Raw genomic sequence first — 20,841 nt, 5'->3', positions numbered from 1 at the left:
ATTCCTCCAGCCTTGCACATAAGCCCACCAGAGTTTCACCAGCTTGCTCACCATCCAACACCAATTGGTGACTTCAAAAAAAAAAAGAGAGAGAAAAAGTGTTTATAAAGTTTCTCTGGCTGGTGGCCTGAGCCAAGCGGCACATTAAAACACATTCAGGGCTCACTTAGGTAGATAGTTTGTGGGAAAATACCTTTTGGATTACACCCTTCAGAGTCTTGTTTTCAAACCCTCCCCCCAACAAAAAAAAACCTCCCATCCCTACCCATATCACCTAATTCGATATCGTCAGGATCTGCACCTTCTAGTTACAGATAACTGTTCTCTGTCACAACATATAATAATAATAATAATAATAATAATAATAATAATAATAATAATAATTTAATTATACCCCGCCATAGCTGCCAAGTTTTCCCTTTTCTCGCGAGGAAGCCTATTCAGCATAAGGGAAAATCCCTTAAAAAAAGGGATAACTTGGCAGCTATGTACCCCGCCCATCTGGCCGGGTTCCCCCAGCCACTCTGGGCGGCTTCCAACAAAATATTAAAATACAGAAATCTTAAGAACCCAAGAAAAGCCCTGCTTGATCAGACTAGGAGACTCTCTAGCCCAACAGTTTGTTCCCTTCACTGGCCAGCCTTAGCCTTCAGAGAGCTGCTAAACAGACCTTGAAGGAAACAGCCTTTCCCTGCTCTTGATCTCCAGGAATTGCTATTCAGCAGGTACACTGCTGCTGAGCATGGAGTCTCCATTTAGCTTAATGGCTGCTGAAAGTCCTCTCCACAAATAAACGCCCCCCAAAAGCACCATGATGAAATATTTCCAAATATGGACTGGGGGCCAGTTAGCACCATCTACCACCTCAGTGTTACTAGATATTGTTTTCCCCACACTGCTGAGGGTATTCTATTCTATTCTATTCTATTCTTACTTTTATTTCCTCCAAGGAGCTCAAGGAGGCATACATGCTACTCTCCCCCTCTCCCTGATTTATTCTCACAACCACCCTGTGAGGTACGTTAGGCTGAGAGACAGGGGGCTATATTCAGTGCTAGTCCTAGAGTAGACCCACTAAACCAGGGGTAGGCAAACTAAGGCCCAAGGGCCGGATGCGGCCCAATCGCCTTCTCAATCCGGCCCACAGACGGTCCAGGAATCAGCGTGTTTTTACATGAGTAGAATGTGTGCTTTTATTTAGAATGCATCTCTGGGTGATTTGTGGGGCATAGGAATTTGTTCATAACCCCCCCCCAAAAAAAAATAGTTCGGTCCACCACATGGTCTGAGGGACTGTGGACCGGCCCACGGCTGAAAAAGGTTGCTGACCCCTGCACTAAACAATGGGCATAGCTAACTTTAGTTCATTAACTTCAATGGGTCTACTCTGCATAGGATTTGGCTGGATACCACCTAGCAGATGGCCCAAAGGTATATCCAGTGAGCGTTGCAGCTGAGTGTGGATTTGAACTCTGGCTTCCAGTGCCCTAACCCAACACACACCCTGCTCTGGCCTAAGCCGAAAAAAGAGGCCCCACCCAAAGAGGTTGGCTCCAGATGCAAGTCCGTGTAAACAAGGGGAGAATTAAGCTCTGGCGCACAGGCACAGTGAGTAAACACGAAATAATGGATCTTGAACATTGCATTTATTAAAGGATCACTCAACAGGAGATTATTTTTTTTAATTTTTATTCTGTTTTAGAAAGTACTCTCAAGCTTGTGAGGTGTTTTGCAGTAAAAAGGGGGTGTTTTCCACCTCTGTTCTTTGTAGGAGGGAGGAGGAAGAGTTTCTGCTTTTCTTGCAGTTATGCAAAAATGTGTCCTTATTCCTCCTCCACCACCCAATACGCAAATGGCAGCTGGGGCTCCTGCACAGGCAAACCTCCTAAAGGTATCTCAAGCTACTCCGTTGCCAACAAAGGGGAGTCAAGTCCTGGTTGGCATGACTCTCTTAGGAAAATGCTGGGTAAACATGGCCATGTTCCAGAACTGTTTTGTTCAGAAACTGTCAGAAGGACATGAGAATAGCTCCACTGGATGAGGCCAGGGGGCTGTCTAATCCAGTATGCTGTACCCAGGATAGCCCACAAAATATCTACCGTTTGATCTGTGTCCGATAATCAAAAGGTGCACCTGCTCTGTTCTTAGCTCTCGTGGCTAATAAACACTTCCCCTCCCCTTTCCCACACATTCATCTAAGCTCTTTTGATAACTACTTCTGCTCCTGAGCACCACAACAACATCCTGTGGCCGTGAATTCCACAGGTCAATTACATATTGCCTGAAGAATGTCCTTCCTTCAGCCCATATACTGGGTGCACAGCCAATCGGTTTTGCCTGATAACCTGTACCCTTAAAATCAGCGAACAAACCTCTACCGTGTGTCCTCCCTCCTTAAATACCCACGTCTTACTAATCTCCCATGGATTTAAATCAATAGGATGAAGGGTTGGGCACAGAGTACATCTTGTGCCTCTTGAACTGGACTTGGTGCATGTTTGAGTGAATGCAGGCTTTGGAACAACACCCTTACTGCTCTGGAGTGAGAAAATAAAATAAAATAAAAGCCAGGCACTCCAAATAGACTCATTGAATTTAACGGACCAGATTTAGGCTCCATTTGTAGAGTGGCAGGGACAACCCAATCAGATGGGTGGGGTACAAATAAATCATCATCATCATCATTACTATACACATAAAGCAGTACCACACAACTTTTAACACTCATGGCATCCCTCTGCCAAAGAACTCTGGGAACTGTAGTTTGGGAAGGCGCTGAAAATTGCTAGGAGATTCCTATTCTCCCCACAGAGCTATAGTTCCCAGAGCATCTTGGGAAGAAAGATTGCCTGCTAAACCACTCTGGGAACTGCAGCTCTGTGAGGGGGAACAGGGGTCTCCTAAGAACTCTCAGCACCCTTCACAAACTACAGTTCCCAGGATACTTTGGGGGAAGTTGTGACTGGAGTTGAAGTGCTATGGTGCTGCTTTAAATGTAGACTGCAGATGGGCCCGACACGATTCAGGACGGCCACACTCCCACAGGTTTCCCAGGCAAGCCAAACCAGTTAGCCATGAGGAGACCGCAGGCGTCAGGATAAAAACAGGCCTGAGCAGCCAATAACACCTGATGAATTCAGAGAGTGAGCCAAAGAGTGTCTGGTGTTTAAACAACTCCCTTATCAATCACAATTGTGACTTCATTCATTGGCTAAAATCACTGAGAGATGGAAGGAGCTATTGAAGAGAAATTACTATGAAGAATACTTGTACATTGTGCTTCTTAACTTCCCTTTTAGAAGGGCTGGCGACCCCCGCCCTAGCGGACTAGCATCCACTTACCGTATTTTTCTGTGTATAAGACTAGGTTCCCCCCCCTAAAAAATAATGTCAAAAATTTGGGGGCATCTTATACACGGATACCGTGTTTCTCATATTATAAGACATGTCTTATATTTATTTTTTCCTCAAAAAAACACACTGTGGCTTATTTTCAAGGGATGTCTTATTTTTTTCCTCCTCCTCCTGCCGCGGCCGGCATTGCTGCTGTGCCTATCACTATGTCTTATTTTCGGGGTATGGCTTATATTCCTTGAATGCTTAAAAATCCTGCTATGGCTTATTTTATGGGTATGTCTTAAAATATGAGAAACAGGGTAGTAAAATACACGATTTTTTTCTTAAATTGGAGTCCCCCAAAATAAGGGGCATCTTATACATGGGGGCGTATTATAGATGGAAAAATGTGGTACTTTAATTGGGGAGGAAGAGAAACAAGACAGCAAACTAAAACACTGATTGCAATGGCAAATCATTGTTTGTAGTCATGTTTCAAAGGCACCCTTCTCAGTTAACAATACACACACAGGCAACTCCCTGTTTGCGCGGTGCTTGTGTTCTGGGTGCATCAGCGGTAGTGCGTACTTTTAGGATAACTTAGAGACTGGATGACCATTTGCCATGGGTGCTTTAGTTGAGGTTCCTGCAATGCAGGGGGTTGGACTAGATGACCCCCAGGATCATATCCAACTCTACTATTCTATGATTCGAAACAGCATCACCCAAGGGAGCTTGGCCCAAGGTCTGCAGAAGAACACGAAATCCATATGGCGAAAAGCCCACCAAGCAATGTAAGAAACCCCCAAAGAGTCTGATGTGGGCTGAGTGTGCTCAGCTGCTACAAAACGCTGATTGATGGTGGTGATGGGAGCGAGATGGAGTATTCAAGAAAAGGGCAGGGCTGCCTGGCAGGCACTTCTGAACCCCACATATTGCAACATTTTGTTGTAGGCCATACTTGTGCTTTATTAACACTCATCATGTAAGCAGCAGTCACATATGTGAAAAATCGTTCATAATCAGGCCTCTGTGTATGCCAAAACTGTGCCCCACAAGCAGATAATTTGTCAGTGGGCGTGGAACTCAGCCTTCTGAGAATCTCTACTTTCTTTATTAAATGTTTCTATACACCACATACACCAAATACGATGGTGTATGTGGGGTTTAGGAGCAGGGTTTTAATCTCACCTGTGCTGCCCCGATGTTGTTGGACTACAACTTCCATCATCTCTGAGCACCGGCCATGCTGGCTGGGGCTGATGGGAGCTGGAGTCCAGCAACATCTGGAAGGCCACAGGATCCCCAGCCCCTGTTTTAACCAACCTTAAAAAACCAACAGAGTAGGCACTGATACAGAGACACAGAAAAGAGCTTCCTTTCTGGGTGGTGTTCTCAGATCCTCAGAGCCTTTTTTCCACGGATGGTGACCCTGTGATCTCCAAAGGCTGGTAGAACTACAACTCCCAGCATCCATATCTGTTGGCCATGATACCTAGGGCTGATGGGCTAGGGCCGATGGGACCTGGAAGCCAGCAATGTCTGAACAGTCCCTGCCTCATCCCTGCTTTCCTTACAAACAGGAGTAACGAAAACATTGAGGAAACACCTGGCAAATTGGCATAATCAGCTGTGGGTTAAACCACAGAGCCTAGGGCTTGCCGATCATAAGGTCGGCGGTTCGAATCCCCGTGACGGGGTGAGCTCCCGTTGCTTGGTCCCTGCTCCTGCCAACCTAACAGTTCGGAAGCACGTCAAAGTGCAAGTAGATAAATAGGTACCGCTCCGGCGGGAAGGTAAATGGCGTTTCCGTGCACTGCTCTGTTTCCATGCACTGCTCAGTGTCTTACACTGAGTCAGATCACTAGTCCACCTTGCTTAGTATTGCCTACACAGACCGGCAGCAGCTCTCTCAAAATTTCAGAAAAGGAGACTCTCCCAGCTTTACCTTGAGATAGTCTAACCACAGATATACATATTGCCCCCCTTTCCCTGTCCTACCACCACCCTGACCCAGAGCCAACCTAACTCGCAGCAGAAAGTGCACTTTTAAAAATAGGGTTACTCTGTCTCTCCCCCTTTCCCCAGTTTTCCCTAGCCCCTTCCTCTTCTTAGAAAAAGACCTCTGAATGAAAAGGCCTTGAAAGTGGTGGCCCCCCCAACTAGAGACCGACAAGCTGATAAATCTAGCTGCCTCTTTCCTCTGTGGCAGGCTGAGCAGAAATATATCTCTCTCCCCCCCCACCCCCCCTCTCACACACAAGCTATTTGGAAAGCAAATACTTGCCCCCTGGTTTTAAGCCCAGCCCTTGCCGAATCCACCCAGCCAAGTACAGGATGTTTAAAGAGAAGCAGGAAAAAACCACAACCTGCACAAAATACCTATTTAATCAGGTAAATAATCTGTCCATTTGTTTTAAAGAGAGAGGCTTAGGTCTATTTACCCAACACGCCTAGGAACTCTCCCCTCACATTCTTTCCTTCTTTTATAAAATAGCAACTTTTTTTTAAAAAAAACAACAACACAGAGAAAGGAAGACCTGCAGAGGAAAAGTACATTAGGCGTGCAGGTGAGTACACGCATGTACACGCAAACAGTGTCCTGGGCTTCCTTCCTGCCCCCCAACTCCCGCCACCAGGTAAAAGGAAAAGTCCAGATTTATGCAGGGGAGTTACGGCGGCATGTTTAATTAACGTTTCTGGATTGTGACAAGGCTGCGTAAGACCCTATAAAAATTCAGGGCGAGCCGCACAGCTCTGCCCCGGGCTTCCTTTGGCGCGGAGTGTGCGCCGTGCAGCTCGCACGTGGAACACACGTCGGAGGGAGAGAAATTCCCTCACGTGGACAAAGTTCAACCTCTTCTCAACCATGCAGGCGTCTCCGCCGCTCACTGCAAATCCCCCGTGCTGCCTCCCCTCCGATGTCTGCTGTGCCTGACTCGCTACAACCTGTACAAACCAACCACTGGGCTGCTTCCCACTCCTGTACAGCCCCTGGCACGCTGGCATATTCATCCTGGTCCGCTTCCTGGCTCCTGGTCCCATTTGGAGAATGGCCATGGTTGAGCCTCAGAGGGAGTGGTTTGTTTCAGGGGTGTAGGACCCTGTCGGGCACTCTGGTTGTCTCCGGCACCAATGGTCAGAGGTGAACATTTAGGGTGCTACAGGTGCCTCGTCCTTGACCTGCAGGAATAGTTACGGTACCCCCAAGTGTGTGTCTCAGTGGGCTTCCTTTCCCCATCTACACCCCTTCAAGTAGATGTACTTTGCCGGGAGGGGGGGGGGGAGAGGAGAAAAATGGGTAGCAAAACCATTCCCCCCCCCCTCCATAGGGTGTTGACTGCTTTTAATTATTCAAGGCCTGCCAAGTGTTCAGAAACTCAGATGAAAGGTGATCAGGGCGGACGAGGGATGATTATTAATGATTAATAATTATTATTGTTATGGAGGCACAATGATTCCAGAGGTGCTGCGGCATAAGCGGCGGGGGCAGTTGCATCGGCGGCATTCCCAAAAGCTACGGGTTCAAGCCGTGCTTGTAGCCGTACCAAACGTCCACCCCAGATCCCAACCCTTCCGTACACCATTATTTATTTAAATTGAAGAATACTGCTGAGTTCCTGGGATTCCAGGCAAGGTGCAAAGCAAACAAAAGAAACCAGTCATTAAACGAAAACTCAACCTTACCAATAAAAAGAAAAAACAGCAAGGATGTAAATCCTCTTGACATCCAGATTATCCATCAAAAGGGCCTCTCATGAGGAAGGATCTGTACCGTCTTGAAAAAGATTTGGAGGGCTTTGCACAGGCAGGTCTCATTGGACTCCGGAGAATGATGGTCCAGTGCTAAGAAGGATGAGAAGACTTGGCAGCAGGTTCAAAGTGCTTTAGCGGATTTGGGAATAGCAGATCACCTTCAGAGCATTCAGGACAGCCATCCTGGTGCCTGGAAGCTTATACAATGGTCCTAAACCAGGGGCAGCTAACCTGCACCCCCACAGATGTTGTTAGACTACAACTCCCATTATCCCCTGAATGCTGATAGGAGTTGGTGTCTAACAAAATATGGAGGGACAGCCAGCCCTTGTCCTAGTCAATCAGGAAGCAAGGCTGGAAGAGAATCAGAGTTCAGGAATGAGCAGCAAGCTTGGCACATTGTAGGACAGAGCCCTGGGTTCTCCACCTTGCAGCCTCCAGGGCCAATGTAATGTCCGGAGGGAAGACACAGCACATGGCAACCATGAGCTCAGAGATGGAACAAGGCTCCAGAACAAGTTTTCAAACCATGCCTCCCCTCCACCACAATGTGTAGAGAGACACAGAGGGAACACACAGAACTTTCCTTCTTTTTAAGTTACGAAGCAGTCGTCATGTCTCAGGGTATGATCCTTACTGTATTGTCACACATTTCCTTGCCACTTACTCAGAGCTGCCTTCCCACTCTCTATGGGTTTTCCCTCCTTGCCCCAGATGACGCCTCTAAATAAGTTTGATTCCACAAATCTGGCTCCTGGGAGCACTGCACTCTCTTTCTGGCTCCTTCCCTAGATCGGGAAGTCTATTAGGCAAATCGAGTTGTCCTATTTTAAGTCAATTCCTTGTTTTGTTTGATTCATATTTCGTCAAGTGAGGCGCCTGGAGGCCTCCAGGCCTGGGCGTCGGGCACAGCAGGCAATCAGTGCTCTCTTTCCTGCCGATTCCACCTCTTTTCCCTCCTTGATACGGTTTCAGTTGCTTCACTGCCAACATGACATGGCAGACGGATGTTGCCAAAGCCTGGCACTTTGAGTATCAGTGTACAGGGCAGGGCCCCCTAAAGCAAGTGGGCCGGCAGGATTGCAGGATCCTAGCTCACTGAGCCTACTCGTCACCTGCTACAGTCGTTTAACAACCTTTCTTTCCCCCCAGTTTCCAGCCCCTGTGATCCGAGAGGCAGCCTGCCTCTCCTTACCTGGCTCCAGCGCCCTCTGGACCTCCATCTCCCCAGCAGGGCAAAAGAAGCTAGAAAGGAAGTTTGTAGGCTGTGATTCCTATTGTAGCTTCACTCAACACTCAAACAAAAAACAGAGTCTGTAGGGGCAGATGGCCAAAATTAAAGCAACTGTCCAGAATCACTGGGAACAACAAGACATGACCAGGATAGGAAGCCACAAGGTTCCCTCGGGAAGAGGTCAGTCCTATTTTATGAGTGTGGCACCTACACAATGTGTTTCAAGAGACTTCCGCTGCCCACAGACACAAAAAAAGGGCAGAATGGTGGTCCTGCTGGCAGAATTCAACCTTCTCCTTTCCCTCTGGACAAGGAATAGTATGGAGCATTTTCCAGAGCATGTCTGAATCCCCAGGGAAAGGGACCAAATATCTAGCTGGAAATAGAGTGTGATCCACCAGTGGCCAGATCAGGCAAGCCATGTGGCCTTACTGTCTTGACAGTGCTGCCTTACTGTCTTGAACCCTGTGCAGGTATCATGGAGGGGATGGTCTGGTCCAGAGGAGGAGTGGAAGCAAATTGGGGAGTTGGACCTGGAGGGCTCAGAGACCTGGGAGGGGGAGATTCAGACCACAGGGAAGGACCAAAAGCACACCCCACCCTTACAACTACAGCCTTCCCACTCTGCGGAGGCGACTGAGTGCAACTCAGCCCCCGAGCCTGTTCTGTCGCCACCTCTGTCTCCACAGATGCTGAGATGCCAGCGCAGGTGTAAGCAAACCACACAGAGCCAACCTACCCCAAGGACTGCCTGTTGGCTTGCCCAGCCCCGGGACTCCAGCCGTTTGCCATGCAGCCAGCAGTGTCTGTCCTGCTCTTCAAAAGGAAGGCACAGTAAGTATGTTGCTTGTTAGATCAACATCTCAGCTTGTGCTCAGTCATGGGCCTTACCTCTGAGATACCTGCTGAACCCTGTAAATGGTAGCTTGTCTTATGTACACATCTGATTTGAGCAGCAAATCCTTTGGCAGAACCAAAGCTGGAAGTTTGGGTTCCTCGTCTGGCAGGGAGCGTCAGGACACTTATAATGAGAGTTGGGTCATTGGTCAACCTAGCTCAGTATTGTCTACACTGACTGGCAGTGGTTCTCCAGGGCTTCAGAGGGGGATCTCTCCCAGCTCTACCTCGAGATGCTGGGATTGAACCTGCGACATTCTGCAAGCAAAGCAGTGTTGTACTACTGGGCTACAGATCTAGGAAGGTCTCCTTGTAGCCTTCTGCAAAACATGGGCAGGAACAGCTTCTGGAGTGCGTTCGCATAATTGCTTTTGGCCCAAAGAATACACTTCCCCTGTCAGCTTGTCAGGAGCACTAGAACCCTTCTAGTTTGTGACCTGCTACATGTTGAGGAAGCGGAAAGACAGTGGATGAAGACCCAGGTTTCAGTTATGTTTCGCACACTGCAGTGGCCAGTTGTTTTTTCTCAACCTAGTAGGACTATTTTAGCTTCTGGTTCAGCTTTGCCCTTTGCTTAAGTCTATGATTCGATTATCTATGATTCTATGTCTGCCAGGCTGCTAGACCTGGCTCTAAGATCACACCTTAATAATAATAATAATAATAATAATAATAATAATAATAATAATAATTTATTTATATGCCACCCATCTGACTTGCATTTAAAGCACATGGCTTCCCCCAAAGAATCCTGGGAACTGCAGTTCACCCCTCACAAAGCTGCAATTCACAGCACCAGGATTCTTTAGGGGAAGCCATGTGCTTTAAATGCATAGTATGGATGCAACCTAAAGCACATGAGAGTTTTCTCCACTGTCTACCTCCCTTCTGTTGTGCTGTCTGGTTTATCTTCTCTTCCCAGTTTTGAGGAACCACGCACAGCACCCTGGTATCTCTCCAGGATGTGAGGCCTAAGACACAGCTGCCCCTTAGGACAGGAAGTCAGAAGTTGACAACCTTTAGGCTCACTCATCTACTGCTACATTTTGCAACTTTTCAAGGAGCATCCACTTCCTCCCTCCTTGCGCAGGCTTTCTTCCCAGTCCTTCCACCTAGGAGCTATGATACTGTACTTTAGGGGCAGCCTCAATAAATCTGAGATGCTTGAGAGAGCCGCTTCCCAACATGAAAAGGCCTGGCTTAGGGTAGGGTGAGATGTTAACTATTTGCTAAATGGGTGAAAAAGGAAGGAACACACACACACACACAAAACCCCCAACATTGGTGAGGCTGGATTACCAAAGTAGATATTCTTTACTGTCCAGTTACTCTTGCAACGAAAAGCAAGCAATGCATGTCTCCAGGCAAAGGAGCATGTGGAATTAAACTATTTTTGAGCTTCTGGAAAGATTCTGCCTCAGGTCTAGCCACGCCAGGATAGAAACTGCTGCCTGAAAACTGTTAACATGTGCACAAGTTAAAGCAGGTTATGCAAGAAAAGGGATCAAGGTTGGGTTTTTGTTGTAAGCTGAAAAACGAACAAACTTTTTTCTAAGGTGCGCCAGTGGCATAGCGTGGGTTACCGCTGCCCAGGGTGGGGCAAGTGCTGTGCCCCCTCTGGTGGAATGGGCAGCTTGGGTGGAGGCACACAGTGGGGGCGAGTGTGGAGCTAGCACGGAGAGTGAAGCAAGTCCACAAGGTGCTTTCCCACCTTCTTCTTCCTCCTTCCTCGGGGGGGGGGGGCACGGCATGGGTGGCAGTGGCAAGGCACAGGGGTTGGGGGCACGTTGGCAGGCACCTGTGCTGGGAGAACAGAGGGGAAGAGAGGAGAGCGGCTGGACTTGGTGTGGAGGCAAGCAGGTGGACAACAAGCGAGCGGCTGGGCTAGCTGCTTGTGCTCCGGTAGCAGTTTCTGGCATGTCCATGGAGCTCCCGCCCTCCTGCTCTCCTTCCATCCCCACAGGCCCAGCACTTTGTGCAGTGTTCAAGAATAGCCAGACCAACCTCGCCTCTTGGCCAGCCCAGGTCAGGGCCTGCATGGCCACGAGGAGGAGGAGGCACTGCTCCAACCCCAAAGATCCAGCCTGGGCCTGGCTTGCCTCCCTGCAGCTCTGGAAAGTATCAGGAGCTCAGCCACACGGCATCAATGAGGGAGACTGCCATGGGGGCGCCTGGTTGCGCCCTTCAGAATTATGCAACCGGGGCAATCACCGCTGTGCCCCCCATTGTTACGCCACTGAGATGTGCACTTTAGAGCAAACTGTGCTACATGTCCTCCTGCTGTTTCCAACAACCAGTTCTGACCATTTCCGACTCTGGTCCCATCCATTACTGGCATATGGCCCTTGGAAGCTTGCCCAGGAAGGAATGTGGCCCTCTGATGGAAAAAGCCCCCCCCCATCACTTCTGTTCTCGGACTAAAAGCACATGTGGATAACTAGCAAAATAAATGGAAATGAAGGAAGTAGGGTGGTGCCAGGGTGGTACCAAGGATCTTGGGGTGTTTGGGGGGGGGGAGGCAGAAGTGGAGGATTGGGGGCAGGAGAGTGTGAGGCAGACGTAGCGATTGCATTATCGAAGGAGGCTGGCTTGGCATCACCATGCAATCGCCTTGGTAATCCTGTTAGCCAGCAATCTCCATTCCGAAAGAGCTTCATTTCTTTGTGAATATTTGTAAACTAGATATCTAATGGAAAATTATAGGAAAATTATAGTGAAATTCATGACGAAGAAATCCGATTAGCCCTAATTCAATTATGCCATCTTAGCCCACACTGCACATTTCCCATTTTTCCCCCATAAATACCAATGCCAGGGGTCTGGGTAATCAAATAAAATTGAAAATCATCTTCCCATTAAATTCAATTAGCTGCAATTTCTAAAGCCTATCAGAGATTTTAATTACTAAATTATAAAATTCTCCAATGCTAAATTGAAACAAAAAAAATGACACATCCTTGAGTTTCAAAAAATAAAAAGAAAGGAGAAATTACAAGAAAAAGTCTTTTTGGTCCACAGCATATGTTAAATGAAAGAGCTTTGTTTTCTGCCGAAGGCTAAGAGCAAGGGAGAGGACGGCACATTTTGTGCTGAAAAACTAGGGGTGCCTGAAATGGACCATCCTCCCTCAAAATGATGCTTGAACAAAATCAATCCATTAAGACCTTGCAGGTTAGACATCAGGGTTTTGGTTTTTTGTTTACCTGCTGTGCAGCTGAGTCAGGGGGCCACTGGTCAGAGGAGGGTGGGAAATTCAGGTCCTTTTGAGTATAAACACGTCACAGACTAATATCCTCTTTCTCTTGGGAATCACAGAACACTAAAGAGCCAATCCAGTTCCACTGTCAGCTTATATAGCCTCAAGATTTGCTGTGCTCCCTCAGTCCAGGCAAACCCGTTCTTGAGTTGTGTTGATTTCCCTCATCTGTTTGCTGGCCTTTGCCACAGTGCCGGGGTCCTTCCTGGGCAACCTTTTGGGGAGGCCCAGAGGCAAAAGTGGGCAGGTCAACAAGTGTTATATATATTTAAAAACCTTTGTGCAGTAGGCTGGCTTCTACGCACACTCTCGCCACACACACCCTCCACCCACCATTCAGACAAGCAAAAGACATGGTCAGGATTCAAGGGCGTATCAAAAAACACACAAGGTAAAGCAAAGCCACTGAGGGGTTTCTGGTGTGGGGAGATTTCCAAGGCCCAGACAGAGAGGTCTAGAGGGCCACAGTTGTCCCCCCCCCCAGCCTGAAGTTTCACTGCTCTACCACTACCACCCTCTTCCTCCTCCACTGCTTGGAGCACCTTCCTGCTTCATCAGTTATCTCAGGCTGGACCTTGCCATCACTCAGACTTGTGTGCCTGATCCCACAACTAAAGGGAAGAACAAAAATACTGTATTTCATTTCTCCCCCCGCCACACTCCCCAGTGTGACTTTCCACACTGTAGATCAAGAATAATGAAACCATAGTGTTGGAGAGGGCTTTGCAAGTCAGCTCGTCCAGCTCCCTCTAGGAACCCAGAGAACCAGAGCAGCCCCAAACCTCCCGCTTTAAGACCCCCATGAAGGGCTCACCCACCCCACCACCACTCTAGGAAACTGGTTCCATTAGGCTTCCCCTGATGTCAACCAAAACCTGCCCTCTTGTAATTTAAGATCTGCAAATCCATTTATCTAGAGGAGGGTTTCCCAAACTTGGGTCTCCAGCTGTTTTGGGACTCCAACTCCCATCATCCGTAGCTAGCAGGACCAGCGGTCAGGGATGATGGGAATTGTAGTCCAAAACCAGCTGCAGACCCAAGTTTGGGAAACCCTGGTCTAGAGTCAGATCCCCCTCCCTGCTCCAACATGGTGCCCTCCAGGTGTTATTGGACTCCAACTCCCATCTCCCCTGACCTTTGGCCATGCTTAATGGGTGTTGGAGTCTAACATCTGCAGAGCATCACACTGGTTAGCCCTGTTCCAGAAAAACGGTGGGGAACCTGGAGGCTTCCAGATGTTTTTGAACTCCAGCACACATCTGCTCTAGCCAGCATGCCCAACAGTCAAGGATGTTGGAAATTGAACTTTGTGGGGTTGGGGCACCAGTTCCCTACCCCTGATCTAGAGCAGCCTCCCCATGGTGCTTTGCAGATATTATCATCCCTGGCCATACTGGCTGTGGCTGATGGGAGATAGAGCTCAACAACATCTGGAGGGCACCACATTGGGAAAGGCTGGTATAAAAGCAATGACCCGCTGTATCCCTTTTCTCAAGGAAAAGCAAAGGATAGGGAAACACTTTAGCTCCGCTACAGAAATATCTACTCCTAGGCATATATGGGATGCGTACACAAGGAAGGGTGGAATCCCCAATGTCCCCAGCTGGAGTAGTTAATGCTGCTTGCTTTTCCCTAGTCCTGGTGACACCCAGCAAGGCTCAAACAGTTTTACGTTCTCAACTGGGATGGCTTCACTAAGACAAAGCTGGAACTCAAGGGGCTCCTTCTGATGTCAGGGATTCCCGATCCTTGCCTGCAATCTGGGAATCCTTCCTGGCCTCTTGAAACCAACAAACTCTGTCAGTTTCGAGCCAGTCACTAGGCAGATCCAGCTTGCTTTGTGCCACTCTGGCAGAGCTGATACCAAGCTCCATTTGCCAGGCGCCCTGGAGTTGCCAGTCTGGGGAGTCGCCCGCAAACAAAACAAAAAAAAAGTTAATTATCTCAGCTTCCCCCCCCTTTCTTTAATAAATAAGAGAAACTGGCTTAGCCGGATTCTTCGCAGGGCCTTTTCTCCCCCTTTATCATCCATCAGTTTCTGTGACACATTATTCAAAAGGATATATATATATATATATATATATATATATATATATATATATATATATATAGTTTTGCAATGTTCAGCATTGTTACTAAATCCTTTTTTCTCATTCCTGCCTTCCTCCTCCCTGCTCGCTTTGCTTCTTACAGTGCCAGGCAAGCAGGCGGGAGAAATAATAGTAAATAAATGAGTAAGAAAAAGCCCAAAGCCAGGAAGGGGGAGGCTTGGGGGTTGGTCGGCTGCTGCTCCCGCCTCTCCTGTGGGTCGCACAGGAGAGTTGGCACTGGGCCCACCTGCACACCTTGCTTGCCGTCTCGCCCTGGAATGTTAACACGGGCACTGCGGAATTCCCAGATCCTTGCCACCAATTAATCATAGTCCTTTTTGGGAGCCAGTGTGGTGTCACGATTAAAGTGTCAGGCTTGGGCTGGCGAAGCTGAAATCCTTCCTTCAACTGCAAGGCTCACTGGGTGCTCTTGCTATCTCTCGGCCTAACCAGCACTGCAGGCTTGTTGTGAGGATATAGTTGTTAGGAGCGGGCAGGGAGTGGAAAGAGCCAAATACGTTGCTTGCAGCTCCTTGGGGGAAATATTAGGGTATAAGCCTAAGGAATAAATGAAACATATTTTTTTTTTGCTCCAGCCAGACTAAGGTCCTGCTTGCAAAGTCATCAGGTCTGTGCAACTTAGGCAAGAAGCAAGAAGCACAGATTTTATGGAGCTCCAAGCAAGCATTGGCCAGCTTGTCTGTGCATCCATGTGGTGCAATGGGCCATCCATGGGGCGGCTGGCTGTAGCCTGAAGGTTGGTGATTGGAGCCCACCCAGCAACGGCTGTGGGCAGGATTCCTGCATTGCATGGAGTTGGTTCAGATGACCCTCAGGGTCTATGTACTTTATGGAACATACATGTGAGTGGAGCACATTCAGCCCAAACTCTGCAAGACCGACATAGCTGACATCTATGCACAGGTGCCAAAGCGAGGGGGGGGGAAGCACGCTGCCCCACAACTGCTGTCTCCCTGTGGTTGCTTGGTGGAAAGCCCTTTTCACATATGTATTATGACTGAATAATAAAATACTGTACGGGGAATTAAAACGAGGTGGCAGTCCTAAACTTGCTTAACTTGCATCATTAACTCCATCAAAATCAACAGGACTTCAGAGGAGACAATCCAAGTAGGTTTTGCTCTGAGTAGACCCTACTGAAATGGATGGCCTTAAGTTAGCTACATCCATTCATTTAAATGGGTCTGCTCTGAGCAGAAACAACCTATAGAAAAATGTTTCTCAGAAGTGAGCATTAATATGAAATATGCCAGAAATCTAACGTCTAATCTAATCTTTCAGAAACCTAACGTTGGGGACAAAGCGTGCCCCCTTTCCCCAAAATACACTTTGCTCCTACGGTAGCCCCCAACCCATTGTTTAAAGGGTTTCATGCACTTTGCAGCCACTCTGGAGAAAAACACACCTGCATTCCTGACGCCAATGAAAGGCTGTTTCATGCATTCTTCCTCCCCTCCCACAACTTGCCCTGATAGAATCCCCTTGCAGGGGAAACTCCCTACACCATCAGGTACAAAGTGTCACCCAATAATTTTATGTGGCCTCCAGCAGCAGCCCTGATCCATGTGTTCATAGCAGAGATAAAAACCTCTTGTGGCTGTGCATCATATATACAAAGGTGTTGCATGGGCTTTCGCCTCTTTGTAAAATCTGTTTCTCCTTCCCTGCAAGGAGATTGCATCTGTGTAGGAGTAATGCCTGCAAACAGTTTTGCTTTGTTTATTTCCACAGTCTGCTTTCTTGGAAATTTCCTGGCAAAAAGGAAGGGCAGCACAGGTGAAAAGGCAGGCCTAGAGACTAAAGATGGGAGAATTTGTTAATTTTCGTTTTCTCTCACTTTCTCCACTTTTTTAAATCGTATTTGCTTCAAGTTCTCCACATCAACTTATGAGCCTAGTTTCCACTAATATAACACATTTTTCTAAATTATTTTCACTAAAATGTGAATTTCTAGACACATTATACCCTAGTATGTGCATTTTTTGCACATTACTTGGCCAGAGAACCACACTGCAAAATTTGGAAAGTGCAAATTTGGCTGTGTTTTGGTTGGCATATTGTCTCAGAAAGCACAAACCTATAAATGCAAACTGAACCAAACAACGTCCTCCCCATCCCCACTGGAGATGTTTTCAAGCTGTTCTCCAGAAGCCTGAGAACTAGCAACTTGCTTCTTCTTCCTTCCTTCCTTTTTAAATGAGGCTGATCAGATTTCTGAATTTCACTCCAGGCAAGGGAAAAATGTGCCACCCTGCTTACACAGCCGCCAGCAGACCCCTCTTGTCCTGATGCCCTGCCCTTGGCTATCCAGGCTTCCTCGGAAGCTTCTGCGCTGTTATTTCCTGCGCCACGCTGCCTGTCTAGAGAACTCTCATATTTTCAGTGCTCACCAGACCATGAATTCACCTTCATACCAGTTACAGGGTTATTTAGCTTTTCCTGACGCCAATAACCACCTCGTTTCAACTGCCGCTTCTGCCAGTCAAACAGTTCGCTCTTTTTTCGAAAACACACACACAACACACACGTACCGCAAATGTGCATCATACCCGCAGAACTGTAGCAGGAGCACCCCCAGGAAAACCCACTCTATTCTGGGATTGGGTGGGAAGATGATGTTTAGCACCAGACACTGCTCCAACTCACCGCTGCTACCACCAAACCTGAACCCGTCAAGGTAACCCCCATTGGAGTTCATGCAACAGCTGAGTGGGAGAGGGTGGAAAAAAGGAATCACAGTATTGTAGAGTTGGGAGGGGACCCCGAGGGTCATCCAGTCCAACCCCCTGCAATAGAGGAATCTCAGCTAGATTTTGTGTGTGTGTGTGTGTTTTCTCCCTAGATTGTAGGACCTGATATCTAGAAGAACATATGATGAACAAGGGAAGGGGTAGGGCAGAAAAGGAGGAAAAGGAAGAAACATGGAACAGGAAATACTTTCAGAAGAAAGGAGAAGAGGAAGAACAAGGAATCCAGGGGATAAATGGGTTCCTCTCCATGCCATATTCCTCTCCGGCTTATAGGCACCAGTGTATTATGATCCAGACAAAAAAATAAATGGTAGCTCCACTTTGGAGACCAATACTCCACAGTCAACCATGTGTTCTAAGGGTAGGGTCAGATTCATGGGGAGAGCAAGGTGAGATTTGTCTGTTGTCTACTTGATTCATTGTACGTCCATGAAATGGGAGATCTGGATATAAGCCTCATGTCTTTCTGCTAAATGTCCACTGGGTGGTCTTTGTTGTGGGAACCTTTTCTCACTCTCCATTCTACCATCCTGTAAAATGGGAATATTTAAAGACCTTTTCTTCACACACTGATCCAGGGTTTAATAAACTGTGGTGAACTGGGTGACCCTTGCCTTGTGCCTGAACTATGGTTTGTTTACTGCCAACAAACCATGATCTGAAGCCAAGTTTTTGTTGTTGCCTTATGAACCTTGGCTTGATTTATATGAGCAGCCTTCCTTAAGCATGGCTTGCTTGGCCAACCCACCATAGCCACTTGCCAAGCTCCAAAGGCAGAAGCAGCTTGAAAATGAAACCAAACTTTGGAGAATCAAGGCATGGTTTTGTTGAATCAGCTGAGTGACTGACAAATCATGGTTTGGCTAACCATGGCTTAGTGTCAAATGCTAACTGGGCCACCAAGTCACTGTGAAGTGAGAGCAAAGAACCCAGGACTGAAGAATGTTACCTCAGAAATCCCAGTGATTTTGCTCTCCTGACACACCATACTCTTTTATTCATGATGTGTCAGTAAGTTGTGTTACGTTTGCTTAGAGTGCCTTTTGGCAGGTGAATTGAATAACCATTGACTTCTCCTTCTAAAGAGTTAGGCTGCTCAGCTTCTTTTTGTCCCCAACCAGCGCTCGAAATCCCCCAAGCTCCAGGCGCATTTTGCAACTGGTGTGGGTCCAATTGCGACCCTGGGGAGGTCTCTGGATGCCAGGTCGGCGACTGATATCTCCATTTGTTTGGTACAGTACCTCTAGCCTTCTTAAGCAGATCAGCAGAAGAGTTTATTTTTTCCATTTATATCCCTCCAAGAAGTACACGGTTCACCCCCCCCCCCAGTGAATCCCTACAACGACCTTGTGAGGTAAGTTAAGAGTCTGTGACTGACTAAAGTTCACTCAGTGAGCTTCTTGGCTGAGTGGGGATTTGAACCCTGATCTCCCAGGTCCTAGTTCGACACTCTTAACCACTACTCCACACTGGCTGCCTAGAGTACTTCTGCAATGGGGCAGCTCTATAAATTAAGTCGGTAAGTAAATATGGAGAAAGCAAAATGTCACTTAGAGAAGGATCTGAAATATTTTCCTTGAAGCTTGCATTAGTTTTAGTCTGGATTCTTTTACTTGATGTTTTAATGTGTTGTAAACCACTCTGAGATTCTCCCCCCTTTAAAATATAAAGCAGTATGTAAGTGAAATGAATCACCATCATCATCTCACTGCAAAAAAGGCACCTAGACAGTCCGTTGTGGCGACTGTAACCTAGGCTTAAGGTGCAATTTGGCTTATAGATCTGAGTTTCCAACTTTCCAACTTTCAGTTGGTGGGGACAATGGAAAGGGTCTTATAAGCTGGCGTAGACTATATAACCTGGAAGCAGCAGTTGCTCTGGAACAATCTTTTAGACAGCACCTGGCACTCAGCTGGAAAATAAATACTGAATTATAAAATTAAAATTGTTTGGGAAAGGTTTTCTTTTAAAGAACATGTTTAATATTGCTTTCTTTTAATCCCCACCCATACAACTCTTGCCCTGGCAAAGAAAACAAGATGTTTTGGATCGCTAAGCTGAAATTTTGCATGGCTTCCATGAGGAAGATATGAATCAACTCCCAGTTTCAGTAACGCTCCTAATTCCCTCCCCGTGAGGTTAAGCAAGGAGATGACTTTTTTTTGTTTTTCACCTCTGCGGCCCATGTGACGAAACCAAGGTAACTTGAGGAAACAATCAACATTTCCACCCCCCTGCTTCCAGCCACCTCTGATTTTTTTTAAATAAAGAAAATGTTGTTATGATTATTATTCTAAAAAAAAAGAAAAGAGAAAAGAACTAGAGCAAGAGTTTTGAGCAAACAACAGATCATTGGATCCCCGCCCCCTCAGAAGGAAAAACAAACACCCAGATCACCGCAAATTAGACAATGTCTCGCTTCACTTCATCCAAACAGGCTGACAATTTTGGGGGGTTGTTGCCACGGCGACAGAATAACACACTGTTCCGCCTGTTGCAGAGCAATCAATTAACTTAATGCCGCCCAGCGCCTGTTTACTCTTCCATTCAGAGGTGCTGCCATCTTCTTTGAATCCCTCTTTTCCATTCTTCCCTCCTTTGCTTCATCTCAGTGAACTCTCATTTCTCTCTCAAACACACCAACACACACCACTTCTTTTGAACGCTCCTTGTCACCCACTTCCGGTAGGTAAGATGGTGTCAAGCTTTAATACCAACGCACACGCCAAAAATGTAGCGTGCAAGTGAAGGTTTTGCTTCTTCGCTGGAGAGAAGCCCTCTCCGAAATGAAATACTGTATGTAATATCTGAGGCAGTGTTGTGCAGTGGTTAGAGTGCTGGACTACGATTTGGGAGACTATGGTTCAAATCCCCACTCAGCCATGGAGCTCTCACTGGGCCAGTCATGACCTCTCAGCCTATTGTTGTGTGGAACAAATGAAAGCGGGGGAAGAATCATGTATACTACCATGGAGAAAAAGGTGGGATATAAATGCAATGAATGGATGAATGAATGAATGAATGAATGAATGAATGAATGACACCACAAGCCTCCCGTGCTCCTCAAAATTTTGCCCATCACAGAGCTTTGCCCAGGGTAATGCTTCAAGGTGATCCCACCCACAGACTCCTCTTCCCAGAATGTCCCCTGCTCAGTCGAACATCCCATCCCAGGTTGGGGAAGAGACGTTTTATATATACGTAAAGAGAAAAGCTACCCTCTCATTTACGGGAGATCTTGGCAAATTTACCATCACATGGGCTTCCAGTTGCTCTTTTATACGTTTTAAAACATTGTCAATAAAATATCTATCTATTGGTGCCAGGAAACATTCTCATCCTCACCACCGTCGTGAGCTGTTAGGGCAGCCTCTAAAGACGAGCTTAGGCAGCCCTTGCAGACACAAGTGCAAGCACACTTTAGAGTCTCCACAGTACTAAAGGGGACCCGGATTTAATAGGGAGACAAACCACGTATCTGCTGCCCAAGTCCCTCCACGC

General features: G+C 47.2%; 1 protein-coding gene across 6 annotated transcripts in view; it reads right to left on the bottom strand.

The window, feature by feature from the left end:
• Positions 1-20,841, bottom strand: part of CASZ1 (castor zinc finger 1) — a 309,366-nt gene that overhangs the window by 133,143 nt on the left and 155,382 nt on the right. The window lies entirely within an intron of this gene.

Source organism: Zootoca vivipara, chromosome 6 (genome assembly GCF_965207765.1).
Source record: "Zootoca vivipara chromosome 6, rZooViv2.hap1.1, whole genome shotgun sequence".
In the NCBI taxonomy this organism is placed as follows: domain Eukaryota; kingdom Metazoa; phylum Chordata; class Lepidosauria; order Squamata; family Lacertidae; genus Zootoca; species Zootoca vivipara.
This window is presented reverse-complemented; position numbering and strand designations above follow the sequence as displayed.